We start from the raw sequence: 22,014 nt of genomic DNA on the forward strand, positions 1-22,014 counted from the left end.
CCTGCTTGTCCTGATACAAATAAACCTTTGTAGCCTTGCATGTCAAATCATATCAGTCACACTTGTTAGAATAGAATAGAATAGAATAGAATAGAATAGAATAGAATAGAATATATACCATTGTACAATGAGATACAGTGCATCTCCTACATAGTTCTCCCTCCTACACAGGGTGCACTGTTCTGCTGACTAGCGTGGTGTCATCAGACAACTTGATGATGAGGTTGTTGTTGTGGGTCAATCTGCAGTCATGCGTATAGAGAGAATAAAGGAGGGGGCCCAGCACACATCCCTGTGGGGAGCTGGTGCTCAGTGTGCGATTGGAGGAGAGATGAGGGCTGAGTCTTACAGTCTGGGGCCAGTTTGTGAGAAAGTTCTTTATCCAGGCATGATTGTATTGAAAGCTGAACTGTAGTCCACAAAGTGCATTCGCACGTGGCTTTGCCGCTGTTCCAGGTGACTCACCACAGAGTGGAGGGCTATGACGATGGTGTTTTCCATGGATGCGAGGTATGCAAACTGGTAGGGGTTGAATTCTGGGGGGAGGAAGTCCTTGATGTGCTGAAGGACCAGTCTCTTAAAGCATTTCATGAATACCGGCTACCGGGCATTAATTGTTCAGGCTAGTGATGGGAGACTTCTTTGGCACTGGGATGATTGTGGCTGATTTTAGACAGGATGGGATGGCTGCCTGATCCAGTGAGAGGTTTAAGATTCTGGTGAAGACGAGGGTGAGCTGCTGGGCACATCCTCTTAGCACATTGCCAGGTAATCCATCTGGACCAGCAGCCTTCCTGGGGTTCACTGCTAGGAACACGCGTCTGACATCATGTACCGTTACAGTGAGTGGAGCGGTGCAGGAACCAGGTGAGAATGAGGATGGGCAGTGTCACAGACTTTGAGGAGTGATCGGAGGTGGCTGGTCATCCGGGGTTTTTGGTCTGGGAAAATCCAAATTCTTTTGTCCACAGTCACATTTTCAATACAGAAATTGATGTAGTCCAGTACTGATACTGTGAAAATTTCTACGTCCTGGTGTTCAATTATGTCCCAGTCTGTCTGTGTGAAGCAGTCCTGCAGTGTGCATTTTCAGGCTGGGGAAAGCAGGAGGGAGAAGTGGTCAGACTGGCTGAGGAGGGGGAGGGGTATGGCTCTCTATTGTGAGGAATTGAGGTGTTATTTTTCTGCCATTTTTATTATTTCATTTTATTAATTCTATTTTTATTATTTTGTTATTACTATTGCATCATAATCATATAACAAGCATTTGCATTGACGCATTTATTAATAGTGATATTGCATTTAGATGTTTAAACATATTGGCACCCAATTAAGTTTTATTACAGGTGCAGTTATAACCACTTTAAACTGTTGAGTTGGATTTATAATCTTAAATGTTTATATGCAGACTGCAGTGTGAAAGAGTAACTCTGTGCCAAAATAAGACAGGAAGTTACATGTTTTTGAAGTTACATGCTTTGCAGGAAGTGAAACCGAAACTAGAGTCTGAGTGAAAGCTAGTCTGAGGAGCAGTTTCGATGATGCTATTATCTTTTATACTTTTATATCTTTTGATTAAGCTTTTAGTAGAGGTTCTTGATGAAAACATTTATTCAGTAGAGTACACATGCATAGTTTCGGTTCGGTTATTACATACACGAGAGCGGCTTCTGTCTCTCTGTCTGGGGAGAGGCCAGAAGCTAGTCGGCAGGTGAAATGGGGTGTGATTGTGGTTAGCACATAGACATACATGTAACCACACACACAAACACACACTTAGAGGGTTCACTTGTAGGTGAAAGTTTAAGCAGGTGTTGCTAGGGTTGCAGTTTTATGTTGGTGTACGTGACTGTTTGATGAAGAAGCAGGCGCACGAGGCGAGAGCTGAGCGGGCTTGCGGGAAACCACCGGGGAGAAGACGGAAGCCAGTGTTCTTTTAATTGTGTCTCAAGTTGTCAAATAGAACATTTGTGGTTTTGAAGCTGATGTACTGACGCAATGAGGGGGCGTCACTAAATATATTCTGATGCATATAAAATTGTATTTTGAAGTCTGGGCGATGAGACCTGATACTGTCGGCGTACAGTGTTCAGCTCCCACGCTGCATGTTTCATTAAAATCATCGTCCGACTTTACCTTTTGGACCAGTGTGGTTACTTGCATTCCACCTGTATTTACTTCCCTATATTTTGGAACCTTAACATTTTGGGGGCTCGTCCGAGGGGGGAAGTGAGACAGGACGGAGAAAGGTCCGAGGCGTCAGGCGCTCAGGCATTGGTCAGTGGTCAAAGTGAGTGACAAGCCGGCATACAACAAAAGGTAGGCACCACCTGTTGAATTTCAAAGTGTGCCAGATTGGATATTACAAAATTAAAAGTCTACTCACTGAAATTACTGGTAGATGTCTGTTTTGATTTTGGTGAAAATCTCATGAGAACTAAAGTTTCATTAAAATCATTGTCCGACTTTACCTTTTGGACCAGTGTGGTTACTTGCATTCCACCTGTATTTACTTCCCTATATTTTGGAACCTTAACACTATGCATTCTTAATGTTGGAGTAAACATGATCTAGAATGTTCTCTTCCCTGGTGGGACATTTGACATGATGATAGAACTTTGGGAGTACAGTCTTTGTGTCGGTCTTATTAAAGTCACCTGCAATTATGTGAACACCGTCAGGGTGGGCCCGCTGCTGTTTGTTAATGGTTTCAGCAGGACGGAGAACGGAGAACGTTTATGTTGGCATTGGGTGGAATGTACACAGCCGGGATGATCAATACTGTTGGCTCTCTCAGTAGAAAAAAAGGCCGGCATCTTGGGGGTGGCTGTACCTCATGAGATAGAGCAGGTCACCTACTGATCGGAAGGTTGGTGGTTCGATCCCTGGCTCCTCCAGTCTGCATGTCAAGTGTCCTTGGGCAAGATACTAACGCTGAGTTGCTCTCCGATGCATCCATCGGAGTGTGAATGTGTGAATGTACTTAGAAAGCACTAAGTATAGAGAAAGTGCTTGTGAGAAAGGGTGTGATTGGGTGAATGTGGCATGTTGTATACAGCGCTTTGAGTACTCTGGGAGAGTAGAAAAGCACTATATAAGAATCAGTCCATTTATCATTCCATCTTAATTCAATTCAATTCAATTCAATTTTATTTATATAGCGCCAAATCACAACAAAAGTCGCCTCAAGGCGCTTTATATTGTACAATAGATCGCACAATAATAAATACAGAGAAAACCCCAACAATCATATCGTATGACCCCCTATGAGCAAGCACTTTGGTGACAGTGGGAAGGAAAAACTCCCTTTTAACAGGAAGAAACCTCCGCAGAACCAGGCTCAGGGAGGCGGCCATCTGCTGCGACCGGTTGGGGTGAAGAAGGAAAACAGGATGAAAGACATGCTGTGGAAGAGAGACAGAGATTAATAACAGATATGATTCGATGCAGAGAGGTCTATTAACACATAGTGAGTGAGAAAGGTGACTGGAAAGGAAAAACTCAATGCATCATGGGAATCCCCGGCAGCCTACGTCTATTGAAGCATAACTAAGGGAGGATTCAGGGTCACCTGGTCCAGCCCTAACTATATGCTTTAGCAAAAAGGAAAGTTTGAAGCCTAATCTTGAAAGTAGAGATAGTGTCTGTCTCCTGAATCCAAACTGGAAGCTGGTTCCACAGAAGAGGGGCCTGAAAACTGAAGGCTCTCCCTCCCATTCTACTTTTAAATACTCTAGGAACAACAAGTAGGCCTGCAGAGCGAGAGCGAAGTGCTCTAATAGGGTGATGTGGTACTACAAGGTCATTAAGATAAGATGGGGCCTGATTATTTAAGACCTTGTATGTGAGGAGCAGGATTTTGAATTCAATTCTGGATTTAACAGGAAGCCAATGAAGGGAAGCCAATACAGGAGAAATCTGCTCTCTCTTTCTAGTCCCTGTCAGGACTCTTGCTGCAGCATTTTGGATTAGCTGAAGACTTTTCAGGGAGTTTTTAGGACATCCTGATAATAAAGAATTACAGTAGTCCAGTGTTAGGGTTCAATGTTGAGAGAAGAATCCATAAAAACCACAGATCCAGGCGTGTGCAATTTAGACGGCATTTTAATGAACACATGTGTGAGTTCAACAACCCAATCAGTGTTGAACTGAACTTACAATCATGAGACAAGGTTTTATATGGGTACAATAACAAAGCCCCCCTCTTTTACAAAAATAGACAATAGTACAGCTTACGTCAATCCAAACCACAAAATGTTCCATGACCTTTAACATTGCTCTAAAAACATTGTCTTCGGTCGGTGCTTCCCTCTTCGCTGTCGCTTGTCGGGTGCACTTCCTCTAAGTACTTGACACACTTCTGCATTTCTGCCCTACCAAAATAGATCTGTTATGGTGTGTGTGTGAGTGCGTACACGTGCAAGGGCGCGTGCATGCTATGTACTGCGTACGTGTCATGACCTCTCACTATTTGTCTGTCTGTGCGTGCAGAGTTTGCATCTGCTTTTCTGAACCTTAGTTGACCTTAAACTGAACTTTCCCCTATCAGTGATCCCTATAGGTGTACTCTACTGAATTAATGTTTTGATCAAAAGCCTCTACTAAAAGCTTAAATCAAAGATAAATGCATACTAACTCTTTGGCTCTTTCTGCTTTCGGTTTCACTTCTGCAAAACATGCTCTGCAGACAGCTTTCGTTTCCTGTCTCATTTTAGCACAGAGAGTATTTTCCTGTCTCTGCCCTCTACACAGAGATCATAAAAGCATTAATAACATTTAAATTATAGATTCAACAGAACCATTTAAAATGGTTCTTCTTTGGACCTGTAATAAAGGCTATAACCATATATTTGAACATCTGAATGCATCTAAATGCAACCTCACTATTAATACTGAAATGTTAATGATGATTATAAAAATAGCAGCAACTAATAGCAGGACAATATTTCTATTCCTGACACTCCCTCTCTTGACCTCTTGACCACAAGAGGTCACCATACTGTGTGTTGGGTCACTCCTTGGCCCATTCAGCTGCTCCCCTGTCCATCCCAGACATCATGGACATTAGGATCACTGTTCTTAGCTCTGACCCTCTCTTGGCATCCTGTGACTTAACAAATCAGACAACCTCATGTCATCTAGGTGGTCTTAGTTATAAAATGCCCGCTCCCACTTGAGAACACTTCATGCTTAAGTGGTCTCTGCTCCCTCTTCTGGGTCCCTCTCTTCTGGGCCTCCTGCAAAGGATAGAAAACACTTTCTCCCTACTATGCTCTAAGTTACTCTGTTCCTCGACTGTTCTCAAAACATGAACCTAATTTCATATTTGGTTTTTGACTTTTATTTTCAAATCTTAATCAACCGTACTCAGCATTTGTAAAACTCTTCAAGCACTGCCTTCAAGAGAATCGAAGGAAGCACGTCTCTGCATATGCTTCCTCTTTGCTCCTTATCTGATCATCAACATCCTGTGCACAAACTGTCACTGCTGCAAGGGCCTCTCATCTAAAGTCACCTTTCACAAGAAAAATCATCATAAAATCATTATAAGGGCTTATTCTACTAAAAGGATCAAAGAAAACAACCATTTTAATCAACTAAGTTTAAGCATATAATCAATTACTCCTAAATAACTTTCATCATAGCTAAAAGCTCCCTAGGAACAACTTCTGTGTGTTGACACTAACTTCATTTTAACACTCACAGTTCCTGTGTTTAAGGTCCTGTTTTAATATATCATTTTATTTCATTTTACTACTCTCAATGTAATGGTACATTCTAATTATATTTTATCAGTCATTATATTTTATCAGTTTTAACCAAAATACATAAGCTTTTCCCCCTTGGACCTGGTTTAAAGCAAAAACTTGATCCCTTCAACAAGTATTTGTTATCCTGTAACTGCATTTTATATAAGAGGACTAATTTAGAACTGCATGTGTTATCTCCATATTTTACATGTCACCCAATTTAGTTACAAACGAAACTCCTATTCAGTTAAATGCTAAATGGATTTCAGGCCTTTTGCCTGGAATCAATACTGTCAGGTCTTAATGAACTCTATATGTCTGTAGCGTGTGCAATCCTTCAATAACTCAGGTCATTCTCACAGTAGATTGGCTAATCATAACGTTAACCAAAAGTTTATGACCCTCAAGAGACGACTCTCTGAGCCACAACTCCGTCAAAGGCACAAAAATGCAATGTGTATGAAAAATCATTTCTACATATATAATCTCCAATATTATTCATTTGAGTCAGCGAGACTTTTAACATCCTCATAAAAAGCTCTCCTCTACCCTAAAGCCTACCTTATAACAACATTCTAGCATTATGTCACTGTTACAACTTATCCTAAAAATCAAAAGAAATCCCACATTTTCTACTCATAAAATCTTCACTATTTTCCCCAAAGCATATCCTTTATTCCCACAATTTCCCCTTTAATTTGGTGTACAACTTCTTTTTAACCCCAGCAATTTATCTTCTAAACAGAATTCAGTTCATTTTACTCCTTTCTTTAGAATTAACAATCTCTGCCTCAGTTTTACCATATCTAAATTATCAAACAACCCCAATCGTTATAAAATCCTAGTAAAACCCCTTTCACATTAAACAAATTAAATCTTAAATCCCTCTCTTTTTGACACATCTCATGTGGCAAAAACTCAACATGCTTCACCCAAGCTTAACAAATCAAAAGGAAAAAGGTTAGTCATTTCATTTCTCAGAACAGCTCAGCAATTCTCCTCTCCGGTGTTTTGCTCCAGCCCTGAAAACCTGTGTTTAAGGAACAAAATCAATTTAATCATCATGTCAAATCTCCTTCACTCGTTGCTCCATGCAAAGTCTGGATCCTTGGAACCTCCTGGAAACAAAACCTGTACTTTACATTTCATACTCTCCCTTTATGATCCAGTCTGTGTCATGACACAAAATAAACTCACACAGAACAGTTATTAATCATGTGTTACCTCAGTTAATGGCAACTTGAGTTACATCAATGTTTCCCTCTTAGCATTTAGCATTCTATAATGTAATAACATAATCCAACCCCAGTAAATAATTTTCTCAAAGCACACATCAATATCCCAAAATCAGCATCCCCAGATTTAAGTCTTCCACTTCTCCTGTTTGTCAACCTTTTATTTATTTCCCCCCTTGGTCCAACCACTCACATTCACTCCCATGCATTCACACATGATATTTTTGCTGATCTGCAGCCCTCCACAAGACGTCATCAGATGCTCCACATCAGCAAAATGAGCTCAATCATTCGTTTTATTTCGTTTTCCTGTTTAGGAAAATAGTTCTCTATACTTTTGACTGGATTGAATCGATACAATCCATTTTTAGACAGAGACTTGCCGCCAATCAATCTCTGATTGTAATCAATTATAATTCTGTAAAGCCCACCTGATTTTCGTACTTGGTAATTTTGTCAGCGCCGTCCGTTCACTCTCTTCCAGGCCTGCTTAGAACAAAAATGAAAAAGAGAGCTGATTATTAGCTCATCAAAGTACCAAACAAAATCACCTGACAGGTTTTTCCTGAGTGCACTTACTACTACAAAAAACTTTTGGGGCCCCTCTCAGACATATCCATGTCTTACTCAAACACCCTCTCTGGAAATAATCAAACACCCTCTCTGGAAATAATCAAACACCCTCTCTGGAAATAAAACAACAGCCTCCAAAATCTGAAACAATCTTAAATTTCACCCGTTCGACACACCGAAAACCTCGCCAAAAGCTACACCGTTTCGTACACAACAATAACCCCGGTTAAGCACATTACCATACTCAGATTCAGCCTAACACCTTACAACAATGTGTCAACACTAATTTATAAACCTCCTAATCAAATTTGCACCTCTAAACAATCTACCCCTCCTTTAAGGCCTCAATCACACCCACACAGCAAGCTCCTCTGTCCACATTCACACGAGCTCTCAAACTTTTTCCATACTCAGCCATATCTCAACATTTTAACTTGGCAAAAGAAATACATGTTTAAACTTTATCACATTATTGAATTATTTTCATTTTCTTTCTATAATAATCACTGATTTTGATCACTCAGCACGAGAGCACTCCTGAGTCACTCTTATAAAACACTTTTTTTTTTTTTTTTTCCATCTATTTTAAATCTTTCCATCAATTGTATTAACCATTCACACCATTCTCTCACTCATACAAGCAGCAAGCAGATCTTCATTGCATATGCTTATGTTCTTAGCCAGGTTTTAAATCAATACCTGTTCATTAAGCTTCAAGAGCTTGTCTTTATAAGGTTAATGCATTTTCTGTTTGTGTGTGTATGGGTATATGTTATTTTGCATCTATGACTTCACAGTCTCCCAGACTTCTTCCCAACTCTCCAGTTAAGCAGTCAGTTTTCTTTTCCCGAGTTACTAACCCACATTTTGATTTCCCACCTTAAATTACCGCCCTCCTGGTCTTCAGCCAGGAGCTGGGGCTTACTTTTCAGGTTCCTGGACACATCATGCTGTGAACCATTCAACCAGAAACTTGCCTTAACTTATCCATAGATGTTAACCTCTAACTTTCTTCCGACTGCTGCTGTGGAGAGCCGGTCCAAGTCTGCTTTACTCCTGAAAATAACAAAACTAAGACATTTTCATTATTATCACCAGTGGTTAAATAATCCATTTCTCTATCTCTGATCAGAAACACCAATTATGCCAGGCATGTAAGCGTGTTCTTCCCTGCATTTTATGTTAATTGGGTGTAAACTGCTTCTTCATTAAATTAATTCATTGAGTTCCTCATTGCATTTCTATGTCTTCATGTTAATGTACACTACGTGTAAGCTGTTTCTTCATTGCATCCTATATATTCATATGTAATTTATGCATTTCACCACTGAGCTTTAGATTCAAACTATCTCACTTCTGATTCATTTCAAAAATAGTCTCACATGTAACAATTTGTATGTGTGTTTTCTATTCATTAAGGTAATGACAATTATCTTCGTTCATTATTCTTACCTTTTCTAATGTTTACCTCTTTGTTATGCTGTAGTGGACATCCCTAAACAATTCATGAGTTCAGGTTTCAATTTTCAATCCAATTATATCCTATATTCTCGCAGTCAAACTCGTCCAGCTTCATCTCTCACTGGTCCTCTCTGCACAATGTCCTGTTCGGGCTTCAAAGCTCCAGCAAACACAGTCTCAACTCAGCTGTTGTCTTCTTCTCTGTTTCTTTACAGTCTTTCTTTCAGATTAAGTCCCAGCATGGCAAAATATCACTCAATGTCCGGTGCTCTTCCACAATTCTCTATCCCACTGTTCAACTGCCCAGCCTGTATTTTCACAGTACATGTTGCAGTACTCTTACATGCTGCTGCTGGTCGTCAGTCGTCATCAGTGTTAATGGATCAGTGGCACTGCCGTTTGCCTGCTGTATTCAAGTTCACGATGTTCTATCGGTCTTCATCAGGCGATTGACTGTCCTTTGAACTTCTTCTCCGCTTCAGGGACAAAGTGAGAGATCCAGCCGCACAATTTCGAGCCAAAAACTGGCTTATTCTCCCAATTCTTTTAATCTACTTTTCTGCTGCTGAACTCAAGGTTCCAATGTTGAGAGAGTCCACCTGTATTGACACACTAAAGCATACAATTAGTAATATATTCATTTTTCTTAAAGGCTTCATTTGCTCCCATTTCCTCGTCTGTCTCTCTGTGTTCTTTCTGCACACACTCAGTTCCCATATATGGGCATGCACAGTTCCTGTTCACTATTTCCTGTTGCTGCAGCCCCGATACACAGAGCAATATTTCCTGTTCCTCAAACTAATCTAACTCCTTTGTTTTTTTGTTTTCTTGAATTAAAAACACTTTCAAACTTTAGCACATCCTACTTTTTCATCACACAAGAAATATATTTCACACTCCTTTATTCCATACACACCTTTAAAAGTTCTAACCTCTTTCAGACGCCATAAATCGTCTCACACGCACTGCCTTTCTCTCTCTCAAACTTCCATTTTCCACTCACTCAGACAAATCATGCAGAGTCACTCAAATCAAATACTGACAGCCTTCACACAGTTAAAATCACACAAAATACGCTTTCATACGAGTATTTTGGACATGCCTTCCATGATCAGAAAGAGCAAGTCAAAAGAGAAAAAGAAAAAGAAAACTGAAACCTCTCATCGTCTCGCAGCTTCTCCCCACACACACATAACTGAAAAATAAAACACACCAACATTTATGGCTCACGAAATATACATCTATCAAAATTCAGTCATTTACTATGCATCCACACTAATATATTCACACTGTATTTACACTCTCATAATAAGCAAAACCAACCTCTTATATACAGGCATTTAGCAAAAAGCTCAGTCCTCTCGAAAACTGAAACCACCCTCTCTGCGCGTCACTGCTGCTCATTTGCATTTACACACACAATCAGTGCACATCCGGCTGTGCATGACTGACACAGAGACTGATCCTACTCATAGATCTCATATTTTATATTACAGACGTCTTTAATTACAACTGCACAGATTTTTTAGGCCTTTTCAACTCCTATGTAATTTCGATAATAGAACATAACGGCTCCAACCGATCAGTCCCAGACTTTTTGTGCTCAATTCACCAGGGCGGTCCCAGACTGTCCTGTCCAGATCTCTAAACCTAACTTAATTTGCCAGCATACCCAATAAGCGCAAAAATAGGAGACTCTAACTCCTAGCAATTTCAGAGGTTCCCAAGTTCTCTCCCGCTGTCGACGGTACTATCCCTACTCTTCAGGGTAGGCCAAGGGTCAGCGTCCTGCCCAGGTGCAAGCGTTACCAAGGAGAAAATGCTTCTTAACAGACGCCGCTGTCGCCCTAGAAAAATTTAGAATAATTTGAAACAACAATCTACATCCGGAACAGGATTAAGATTGAGGCAGACCTCCGTTGTGGACATAGGGGACTCTAACCCACAAAATGACCATCACACGAGACCAAATGACCAACGGGACTTGAACCCACAAAATGACCAAATTCCCTATCCTTCTAAAGTTCACTTCGCAGTCCAACTGCTTTAATTCTCTTTTCATTCCTTTATTCTCATTACTCAGTACTGTCACTTATACTTCCTTATCATTACTTCAACCGGTAAACTTCATGAAAACTTCACCAAAATTAAAACAGACATTCACCAGTAATTTTCAGTGAGCAGACTTTAATTTGACATGCCCAATGTGACACCTTTTGGAAATATATTTCAACAGGCAGTGTCTTACCTTTAAATGCCCCGGGGAATGCCTGCTCACTTTCACCACTGATTACCGTCTGCCCGTCCAATTACCACGGACCCCGGATCTCACCAAAACCCCAACATTCCCTCTCTCTCACCGGAACGAGCCCCCAAATGTTAGGGTTCAATGTTGAGAGAAGAATCCATAAAACCACAGATCCAGGCGTGTGCAATTTAGACGGCATTTTAATGAACACATGTGTGAGTTCAACAACCCAATCAGTGTTGAACTGAACTTACAATCATGAGACAAGGTTTTATATGGGTACAATAACAAAGCCCCTCTTTTACAAAAATAGACAATAGTACAGCTTACGTCAATCCAAACCACAAAATGTTCCATGACCTTTAACATTGCTCTAAAAACATTGTCTTGGTCGGTGCTTCCCCTCTTCGCTGTCGCTTGTCGGGTGCACTTCCTCAAGTACTTGGCACACTTCTGCATTTCTGCCCTACCAAAATAGATCTGTTATGGTGTGTGTGTGAGTGCGTGACACGCGTGCAAGGCGGCGTGCATGCTATGTACTGCGCACGTGTCATGACCTCTCACTATTTGTCTGTCTGTGCGTGCAGAGTTTGCATCTGCTTTTCTGAACCTTAGTTGACCTTAAACTGAACTTTCCCTATCAGTGATCCCTATAGGTGTACTCTACTGAATTAATGTTTTGATCAAAAGCCTCTACTAAAAGCTTAAATCAAAGATAAATGCATACTAACTCTTTGGCTCTTTCTGCTTTCGGTTTCACTTCTGCAAAACATGCTCTGCAGACGCGTTTCGTTTCCTGTCTCATTTTAGCACAGAGAGTATTTTCCTGTCTCTGCCCTCTACACAGAGATCATAAAAGCATTAATAACATTTAAATTATAGATTCAACAGAACCATTTAAAATGGTTCTTCTTTGGACCTGTAATAAAGGCTATAACCATATATTTGAACATCTGAATGCATCTAAATGCAACCTCACTATTAATACTGAAATGTTAATGATGATTATAAAAATAGCAGCAACTAATAGCAGGACAATATTTCTATTCCTGACACCAGCCTGGAAGTAATAAATGCATGAACTAGTTTTTCAGCATCACTCTGAGACAGGATATTTCTAATTTTAGAGATGTTGCACAAATGGAAGAAAGCAGTCTTACATATTTGTTTAATATGTGCATTGAAGGACATGTCCTGGTCAAAATGACTCAAGGTTCCTCACAGTGTTACTGGAGGCCAAGGTAATGCCATCCAGAGTAAGAATCTGCTTAGATACCATATTTCTAAGATTTTCAGGGCCGAGTACAATAACCTCAGTTTTATCTGAATTAAGAAGCAGAAAGTTAGCGGCCATCCAGGTCTTTATGTCTTTAAGACATTCCTGCAGTTTAACTAATTGGTGTGTGTTACCTGGCTTCATGGATAGATAGAGCTGGGTGTCATCTGCATAGCAGTGAAAATTTATGCTATGTCTTCTAATGATGCTGCCTAGGTGAAGCATGTATAATGTAAATAGAATTGGTCCTAGCACTGAACCCTGTGGAACACCATAATTGACCTTAGTGTGTGAAGAGGACTCTCCATTTACTTGAACAAATTGGAGTCTATTAGATAGATATGATACAAACCACTGCAGTGCAGTACCTGTAATACCTACAGCATGTTCTAATCGCTCTAATAGGATATTATGGTCGACAGTATCGAACGCTGCACTGAGGTCTAGCAGGACAAGCACAGAGATGAGTCCACTGTCAGAGGCCATAAGAAGATCATTTGTAACCTTCACTAAAGCTGTTTCTGTGCTGTGATGAGCTCTGAAACCTGACTGAAACTCTTCAAATAAGCCATTCCTCTGCAGATGATCTGTTAGCTGTTTGAAGACTACTCTTACTGACATGTACTCAAGGTTCGGGGAGCAGTGACTGTATATAATTGTCCCGTTGTTGCACCAGCTTTCATGCACGTAGCTAAAGGGGGTCAGGTCTGCTGCTGCTGTCAGTCACTGCCGCTGACAACTGCTGCTGAGGGATCTTTTAAAACCAATCGGCCGCTGCCTGCTCGCCAATCAGGAAGGACCTGTAGATTCATAAAGACAGAGAGAGGTATGCAAACTGTTAGTGAGACAACAGTCTCGCTATGTGAGTGCGATGAAAGTACCACGAAACAATGTCTGGTGCAGGTCCCCTATGTCTGTGAGATCCTGGCAGGTGTAGCGAATTTTGAAAGCAGAACCGATAGTGCACAAAGAAATTAAAAGGATGTACAAACTAAGGAAACTACACAAAAGAGAGGAGTACTAAGACGGAGAGCCATAAGCTGCTGCAACAACTTGTGCCGGCGTCTTGGAAGGATATGGCAGCTCTCCTCTTGTAGTGCTTGTTAAGCTGGGATTGTTTTAGAAGCCTGGACCCCAGACTCCCTGGGAAGATATCACCTGGAAAGACCAAGGTAACCTATTAGAGGTATTTACACTAACATAGATTAATACTCAGTTTAAACTGCAGCAGATTTTATCAAAGCAGGTTGACAAGAGCAAAGCAAAGAATATGACTGATTAGGACTGATGGAAGTCCTAATCCTTATCAGAATTATAATCCAATACAGCAATGATGATGATGATGATGAAGATGATAAGCAGTCTGTAATTCCAGTCCACTGTGGCCAATCTCCCCTTCCCTCCTCTGCTGGAGTTTCCGACTTCTGGAATCCTTTGAACTGCTCGTCTCACAGGATACCACAGACTGACCCAGAACACTTCCATGCATCCCAGTTTATACTTTCAACTCGCCCACCTTTCTTTCTAAAATCTAGTCAGTCAATCGGGTGTTTACATCAGATTCACTGATCTTCAGCCTCACCTTACTTTCCTTCATGTCTGACCTTTGACCCCCTTTAACTAAAGCAATGATTATTTCATTTCATGTCTTTATTCAGTTCACATTTCATTAACACGTTCATTATAGCATAATCCATTTAATCCAAATTTATCTTTGATTACGAATAAAGATGATCTACTTACTAGCAGATAGGGAAAAGCTCTGTTTAGCTCTCTGACCATTTTCAACACGCTTAACACATAAGGCTGAATATCAGGTCCTTTTATTCCCTCAGGTATGATGTCAGGGATGGCCAGGAGGACTTGAATCTGTCCACATTACACAACAACACTAAACATGTCTTTGTAAGCAGACATGGACACACACTTTGTCTAATAAACTTACATTTTTCATTCTTTATACAGATTGAAGGAATGTGGTTTATCAGAGATCAGCTGTGATTATCTGGCAGCAGCGTTGAAGTCCAACCCCTCCCATCTGAGACAGCTGGACCTGACCTCCAATGACCTGCAGGATTCAGGAGTGAAGCGGCTGTGTGGTTTTCTGGAGAGTCCAGTATGTGGGCTTGAAACTCTGAGGTCAGTCACATGTTTTAGTTGTTCTGAGATGAATATGATGTTAAAGTTGTGCTGAAACTAAACTGCAGACATAAGGCTGATATTGTACTGATCCACACTGAGGATCTTCATGGTAAAGTCTGTTTTATTAGCATTCGGGGTTGTGGCTGTTAGTCTCAATAATATCTGATAAGAAAGCTGCTTTAGCTGCCTTAACAGTTCTGGTATAGAGAGCGGCTCCTACAAAGAATGTCATACGATATCTAAAGCCTATCTTCCTTCCACCTCCTTTCAGATGGACGGCAGGCACGCCATAAGGCTCGTATAGTGTCATTTAGCCAAGGTTGAGGAGAAGTCCTGGGACGTTTCATCTTTATAGGGGCCATAGTGTCTAAGATGGAACAACAGGTGGATAGCATAGAGTTGGCAAAATCATCAACCAAGGGGGGGTGTATAACAGTTCGTATCCGTACAATCTGGATCAAAAAAGGCCGTAGTGAAATTAGCCACAGTCTCTGAGTTAATGATGCGTACAGGGCGACGACAGCTTTCAGAATTTAATTCAATTTCACATAGCTCAACATCAAACATTACCAAAAAATGGTCAGAAATACCAGCATTGTCGATGTCCATAGTACAAATATTCAGAGCATTTGAGAGGACCAAATCCAAAGTATGGCCTTTAACATGAGTTGGTTCACTGACCCACTGTGTAAGGTTAAAAGAGTCAATTGGGGCGATCGTGGCTCAAGAGTTTGAAGTTCGCCTTGTAATCGGAAGGTTGCCAGTTCGAGCCCCGGCTCGGACAGTCTCGGTCGTTGTGTCCTCGGGCAAGACACTTCACCTACTGCCTACTGGTGTTGGCCAGAAGGGCCGATGACGCGATATGGCAGCCTCGCTTCTGTCAATCTGCCCCAGGGCAGCTGTGGCTACAACTGTAGCTTGCCTCCACCAGTGTGTGAATGGGTGGATGACTGGGTATGTAAAGCGCTTTGGGGTCCTTAGGCGGGGCTAGTAAAAGTGCTATACAAATACAGGCCATTTACCATTTACCATTCAATTAGGGCAAGGATATACTTGGCTAGCAGGTCATCATCACAACAAATATGTATGTTAAAATTTCCAGTAATAAGAGCTTGAAAACCCTGGCACAGGTTTTCAGCCAACAGTTCCTCAGACAGGCAGCCAAAATCATCAATGACCCCTCTCGCATTCTTCACCTCGCATTTCAATGGCTCCCCTCTGGGCGATGCCTCCGCTGCATTTCCTGCAGGACTGAGAGGAGGAGAGCCACCTTTGTCCCCAAAGCCACCCTGCTTTTTAACTCCAGCCGATAAGACCATTTCCCAAACCAGAAACATAAAGTACTCTACACTCTTTTTATACTGCTGATACTTTACTCACTTTTACTCACTTACAGTTATTTATTCACCTTTCAGTCACCTTAATTTTAAAACATTGTTTTAAAATTAAATTTTAAAACAATGTTTCATCTCTTTTAAAACAGTGTTTTAAAATTAAATTGTCTAATAAACTTACATCTTTCATTCTTCATACAGTTTGATGGACTGTGGTTTGTCAAAGATCAGCTGTGATTATCTGGCAGCAGCACTGAAGTCCAACCCCTCCCATCTGAGACAGCTGGACCTGCAATATAATAACCTGAAGGATCCAGATGTGAAGCAGCTGTCTGATCTTCAGCAGAGTCCAGACTGCAGACTGGAGACTATGTGGTGAGTAGAGTGATGGAGTGAGTGGGTGGTGCTGTCAGCAGTATTGTACTAAACACAGCCAGTATGAAACAAAGATCCAGTGTTTCCTATAAAGCTGCAGCTTCTCAGTGAAGCTGTGAGAGGAGAATGGTGACAGGCTTCAGGATTGGACACAAACACTTCCTTTTTCTGCCTTTTTGTCACCTTTATGGTCACCATAGTAACAGCTGACACGCTCTGATCAAACGCTGTCAACAGCCAATCAGCTCTCTGAACAAAGCAGCACGAAGACCAATGACTGCATTCATTTCCAAGTTTAAAGCAGTGAAGAACACAGTCTGTAGGTGAGGAAGACTTTAGTGAGAGCAGATGTTTGGATGGAATTCCTCCAGTTAACAGCTGGAACATCTGGATTGTTGGGCTTGTTGTTGGGGTTCCTACAGAGCTCAGAGTGGACACACCAAGCTTCTTCTAATGAATGAAAGTCCAAACTCAAACTAGGAGGGAAAAACATTTTCATCAACTTCAATAAAAATCCAAAGATTAGAAAAAGTGAAGTAACAATTCAATTCAATTCAATTTTATTTATATAGCGCCAAATCACAACAAAAGTCGCCTCAAGGTGCTTCATAGGTGCAGAGAAAAACCCAACAATCATATGACCCCCTATGAGCAAGCACTTTGGCGACAGTGGGAAGGAAAAACTCCCTTTTAACAGGAAGAAACCTCCGACAGAACCAGGCTCAGGGAGGGGCGGGGCCATCTGCTGCGACCGGTTGGGGTGAGAGTAGGAACTGAACCAAAACACTGAAAATTTCTCATGATATGTCTGTGTAGGTTCTCACCATCCAGTCATGGTAATCTAAGGAACCTGGAAAGAAAAGTGACTTCTTTAACTTTCTTGAAGACGTTTCATCTCTCGAAATCTCTGCTGATAATCACCCACACCCTTTTTTACACCTTGGCTCATGTGATGAGGCGACTTATGTTGTGATTTGGCACTATATAAATAAAATTGAATTGAATTGAATTAATAATGGATTGGATTGCATTTATATAGCTCTTTTCTAGACAAGGTTTCAAGGTTTTTAAGTAAAGGTTTAACTACAGCCAGCTTGAAGGCCTGTGGTACATAGCCGATTATTAGAGATAGGTTGATCATATTTAAGATTGAAGCATTAATTAATGGCAGGACTTCTTTGAGCAGTTTTGTAGGAATGGGGTCTAAAAGACACGTTGATGGTTTGGAGGAATTAATTATTGAAGTTAACTCAGAAAGATCAATTGGAGAAAAAGAGTCTAACTTAACATCAATGGTACTAAAAGTAGCTGTAGATAATGTTACATCTGTGGGATGATTATTGGTAATTTTTTCTTTAATGATTAAAGATTTATTTGTGAAGAAGTTCATGAAGTCATTACTAGTTAACGTTAAAGGGATTGTTGGCTCAGTAGAGCTCTGACTTTTTGTCAGCCTGGCTACAGTGCTGAAGAGAAACCTGGGGTTGTTCTTATTTTCTTCAATCAGTGATGAATAGTAAGATGTTCTGGCTTTGCGGAGGGCTTTCTTATAAAGCAACAAACTATTTCTCCAGGCTAAATGATGATCCTCTAAATTTGTGACACGCCATTTCCTTTCCAGCTTACGAGTTATCTGCTTTAGGCTACGTGTTTGAGAATTATACCACGGAGTCAGGTACTTCTGATTTGAGACCTTAGTTTTCACAGGAGCTACAGTATCCAGAGTCATACGTTAAACATATGTTAAAATCACCCACAATAATTATTTTATCTGAGCTGAGCACTAAATCAGATAAAAAGTCTGAGAAATCAGACAGAAACTCTGTGTAAGGCCCAGGTGGACGATAGATGATAACAAGCAAGACTGGTTTCTGAGTTTTACAGCTGGGGTGGACGAGGCTAAGCATCAGGCTTTCAAATGAATTAAAAGTCTGTCTTGGTCTTTGGTTGATTAATAGGCTGGTGTGAGAAATTGCTGCCACACCGCCCCCTCGGCCTGTGAGTCCTAGTACAGTCCCAGCTAGGGATGGGTATCAAAACCCGGTTCTTGTTGAGAACCGATTCCCACTGTTTCAATTCCTTGGAATTTTTTGCCAGTTTTGCAAACGATTCTCTTATCGATTCCAGTCGCCCCGAATGACGTCACCACGTTGCGGAGCGTCATTTACCTGGCAGGAAACACTAAGCGGCTCAAACGCTCAAAAGTTTGGTTATACTTTACGAGAACGGATGACAACAGGGCAACTTGCAATACTTGCAAAGTAGATATTTCATTTAAGGGAGAAAACACTACGAATATGCAAAAGCATTTGCTCACAAAACACGCGATGACCTTAAATGAATGTCGTGTTTTTAATTCCGCTCCGGACTCGTGAATCTCAACCCAGCAGCAGCGGTAACGTTTGCACGTCCTCTCCCGTTAATGCGGCAGGTAAATAATCAGCTAACAGTGCATATTATGTTAGCGCGATCTGCCTTATTACAAAACCTGCCATTACTGTGCATTTAGGTGACCATGATGAGACAGACAGAGTCTGGCTGGCAGTTCTCGCTGCAGTCTACTGGTAGCGTCTCCTTTCAGGCCAGGATAGACGAATGTCACCGAGCAGTGACTAAGTTTGTGGTCAAAGGCTTGCACCCATTTGCCACAGCAGATGCCCCAATTTTCGGTAAGTGAATGTGTTTAATTGTAGGCGGGGACATTACTGGATATTCTTGTGTAATTGCTACGGAATAATTTATGTTATACTTTGTTATTGCTACAGAAAAATAGTTATTTTATTGTTTTACATTTACAGTTTTTTTTCCTGGGGACCCTGTGACACCCCATTGAAGAGCCGTAGGCTGTGGATCTCTTAAGATCTCACTGTTGGGTTCGTAAGGCCATGTTACTCCTAAATTTCTATCTTGTTCAAAGAGAAGATATAAAACAAAGTTCTAAGCTAATCGACCTTAGTGTTCTCCTTTTTTAAAACGAATCGATAAAGAATCAAATCGTTAAACAGAATCGAAAATGGAATCAGAATCGTGAAAATCTTATCAATACCCATCCCTAGTCCCAGCACTGAAGTCCCTGCTGCTCTTTATACTGGATGTGCTGCATCACTGACTGACAGCTGATTTAGAGTCTCTGGAAACACTCGTTTATCTCCTCTGCTCTTCCTCCTTCTCTCTGCAGGTGGAGGTGATGATGGTAAACAGGACGGTGTGTGTGCTGAGAGAGGAGCAGCTGTGTCCTGATGATCCAGAGAGGTTGAAGCAGCAGCAGCTTGTGTGTAGAGACGCTCTGACTGGGCCATGTTACTGGGAGGTGGAGAGGAGAGCTTCATCCATCAGTGACTGACAGAGGAATGAAGTGCAGATGACTGTCAGTGCTGCAGAGTGAACTGCTCTGAGAACAGCTCCACTGTCAGACACAATGTAGAGTCCAGCATCATCCCTGTGTGTCCCTCTGGATCTGACAGAGGATCATCAGTGGATCTGGACTGCTCTGCTGCTGCTCTGTCCTCCTACAGTCTCTGTCTCACTCTGGCTTCAGACCCTCCTGGCTCAAACTCACCTGTGTTAAGGTTCATTTTGAGGAGAGAGAGATGGTGGAGATCGGAATAACACACTGACCCTGTCAGGTGGAGTCAACGAAGATTTTAATGAAACACACGCAGCGTGGGAGATGGACACTGTATACAAACAGCATCAAATCTCGATCTTCAAAACTTCAGAACACAGTTTTATACATCGGGGTATTAGAACGCCCCCTCTTGCGTTCACCAATACGATACATGATACGTCAACTCAAAACCACAATGACTTTTAACACAGTTTAAAAAGAACATTGTCGGCAGGTGCATCCTGTCACCATCCTGCCAGCGCTTATCTGTCTGGAACATCAGGCACACGTTCTGCACAAACTGTCACTCATGCAGGCACAATTTTGCAGTTGCAAGCAAAACATGATTAAACTTTCACCTATAAATGAACCCACTAGCTGTATGTGTGTCTCATCCTTAAATGCTCTCTCATCTCACCCGTTGCACTTCTGACCTTTCACCAGAACAGAGGCTCATCCTTACATGTAATAACCTAACTGGAACTATATATGTAATATGTTGAATAAATGTTTTAATCAAGAACCTCTACTAAAAGCTTAATCAAAAGATATAGATGAATAAAAGATAATAAAGAATAACCTACTCAAAATACTTGCACTCAGACTCTGCTTTTGGTTTCACTTTTGCAAAGCATGGCGTTTCCTGTCAGTCTGCAGTTTCCTGTCTCATTTTGGCACAGAGTATACTCAACGTTAGGGCCTTTCTTTTACAATGCAGTCTGCATATAAACATTTAAGATTATAGATTCAAAAGCATTTCGGGTTATAGATTCAACTCCACAGTTTAAAGTGGTTCTCACTGAACCTGTAATAAAGACTAATATGACACCAATATGTTTGAACATCTGAATGCAATATCACTATTAATAATGAAATGGTAATGATGATTATAAAAATAGCAGCAAATAATAGCAGCAAAATATCTTTCTACTCTTCACACCTGGAAAGGCTTTCAAACATGGCTGAATAGATTTGATATATACTGTAGATGTACTGTAGAGGTGCAGTTTGTCACTTGTAAATACAGTCTGTGAGCAGCTATGAGCTGAAAGATCTTTCTAGAAACACGAAATGTTTTCACTCTTCTGTTGCTTTTTCATATATTTCCACAACATTAATATTGATCCCACCTGTCTCACCTGTTTCATGCTTTTATACATAATAACAGGACACGTGTGATCTGAACGCTGCTGTGGTTGCTGTGCTGCACTTCTTCATTTAGATAACAGAGACATCTAGTGGTTCAGAGGGAGAACTGCAGGAGGTGGAGCTGTGTTTTAGCATGGAAAACTTGTTTATTCTTATCTTTTAGGCACAGATACAAATATGACAAATATTATTGTAAGATACAAAAGGTCAAATCAGTTAGCAGAGGGAACAGTGATTACACAGCAATGTAAGAATAAAAACATAATAGTGAATATGAATGTATACACGGATGGAAGCAAACAAACAGGATGTAACACTAAATTAATGCCACAATAAAACAAAACAAGGGGAGATATATTTGATCTCAGGTATCCAAATCAGATGATTTAAAGTATCAGAGAGTTTTTGGGGTTTCTTTTCTTGAAGTCATTTTTTCTATAATTTCAATTCCTTGAATAAAACAACAAATTTAGGGGATGATTTTGTAATCCGACTTTATGTATGAAAGATTTGACTAAACATAAAACAATCTTCCCACTCAGTCGTCGTTCTTATCTTGTGAAATCAAACCAAATGTTCTGTTGTCTCTAAATCAGGGTTTGATGAAATCTTTGGTTTCATCCATTTATAAACATGTTTCATGATAAATTTCAGTCTAAGGCATTCTTTAGAGCAGAGGTTCTCAAAGTGTGGAGCCTACACCCTAGGTGCGGTGGATGTTTGTTTTGGGGGAAGTTTGAAATACATTGTTCTGTCTGTTAATGAAACTTTATGAAGTTTATGTAGGATGTTGTTCCTATTTTGTCTTCAGGGGAATCATTTCTCTGTAAAACTGTCAGGGCTCTGTGTGCAGGTAGGCAGAGG

General features: G+C 40.8%; 1 long non-coding RNA gene across 1 annotated transcript; it reads left to right on the forward strand.

Annotated features, from left to right (window-relative positions):
- Positions 1–14,638: 14,638 nt before the first annotated feature.
- LOC120441666 lies at positions 14,639–19,636 on the forward strand. Its single transcript, XR_005614170.1, has 3 exons — positions 14,639–14,682; positions 16,221–16,394; positions 19,573–19,636. It is a non-coding gene; the product is annotated as an uncharacterized LOC120441666 (long non-coding RNA).
- Positions 19,637–22,014: the final 2,378 nt, after the last annotated feature.

The sequence above is a fragment of the Oreochromis aureus genome, linkage group 9, assembly GCF_013358895.1.
Source record: "Oreochromis aureus strain Israel breed Guangdong linkage group 9, ZZ_aureus, whole genome shotgun sequence".
Classification (NCBI taxonomy): Eukaryota; Metazoa; Chordata; class Actinopteri; order Cichliformes; family Cichlidae; genus Oreochromis; species Oreochromis aureus.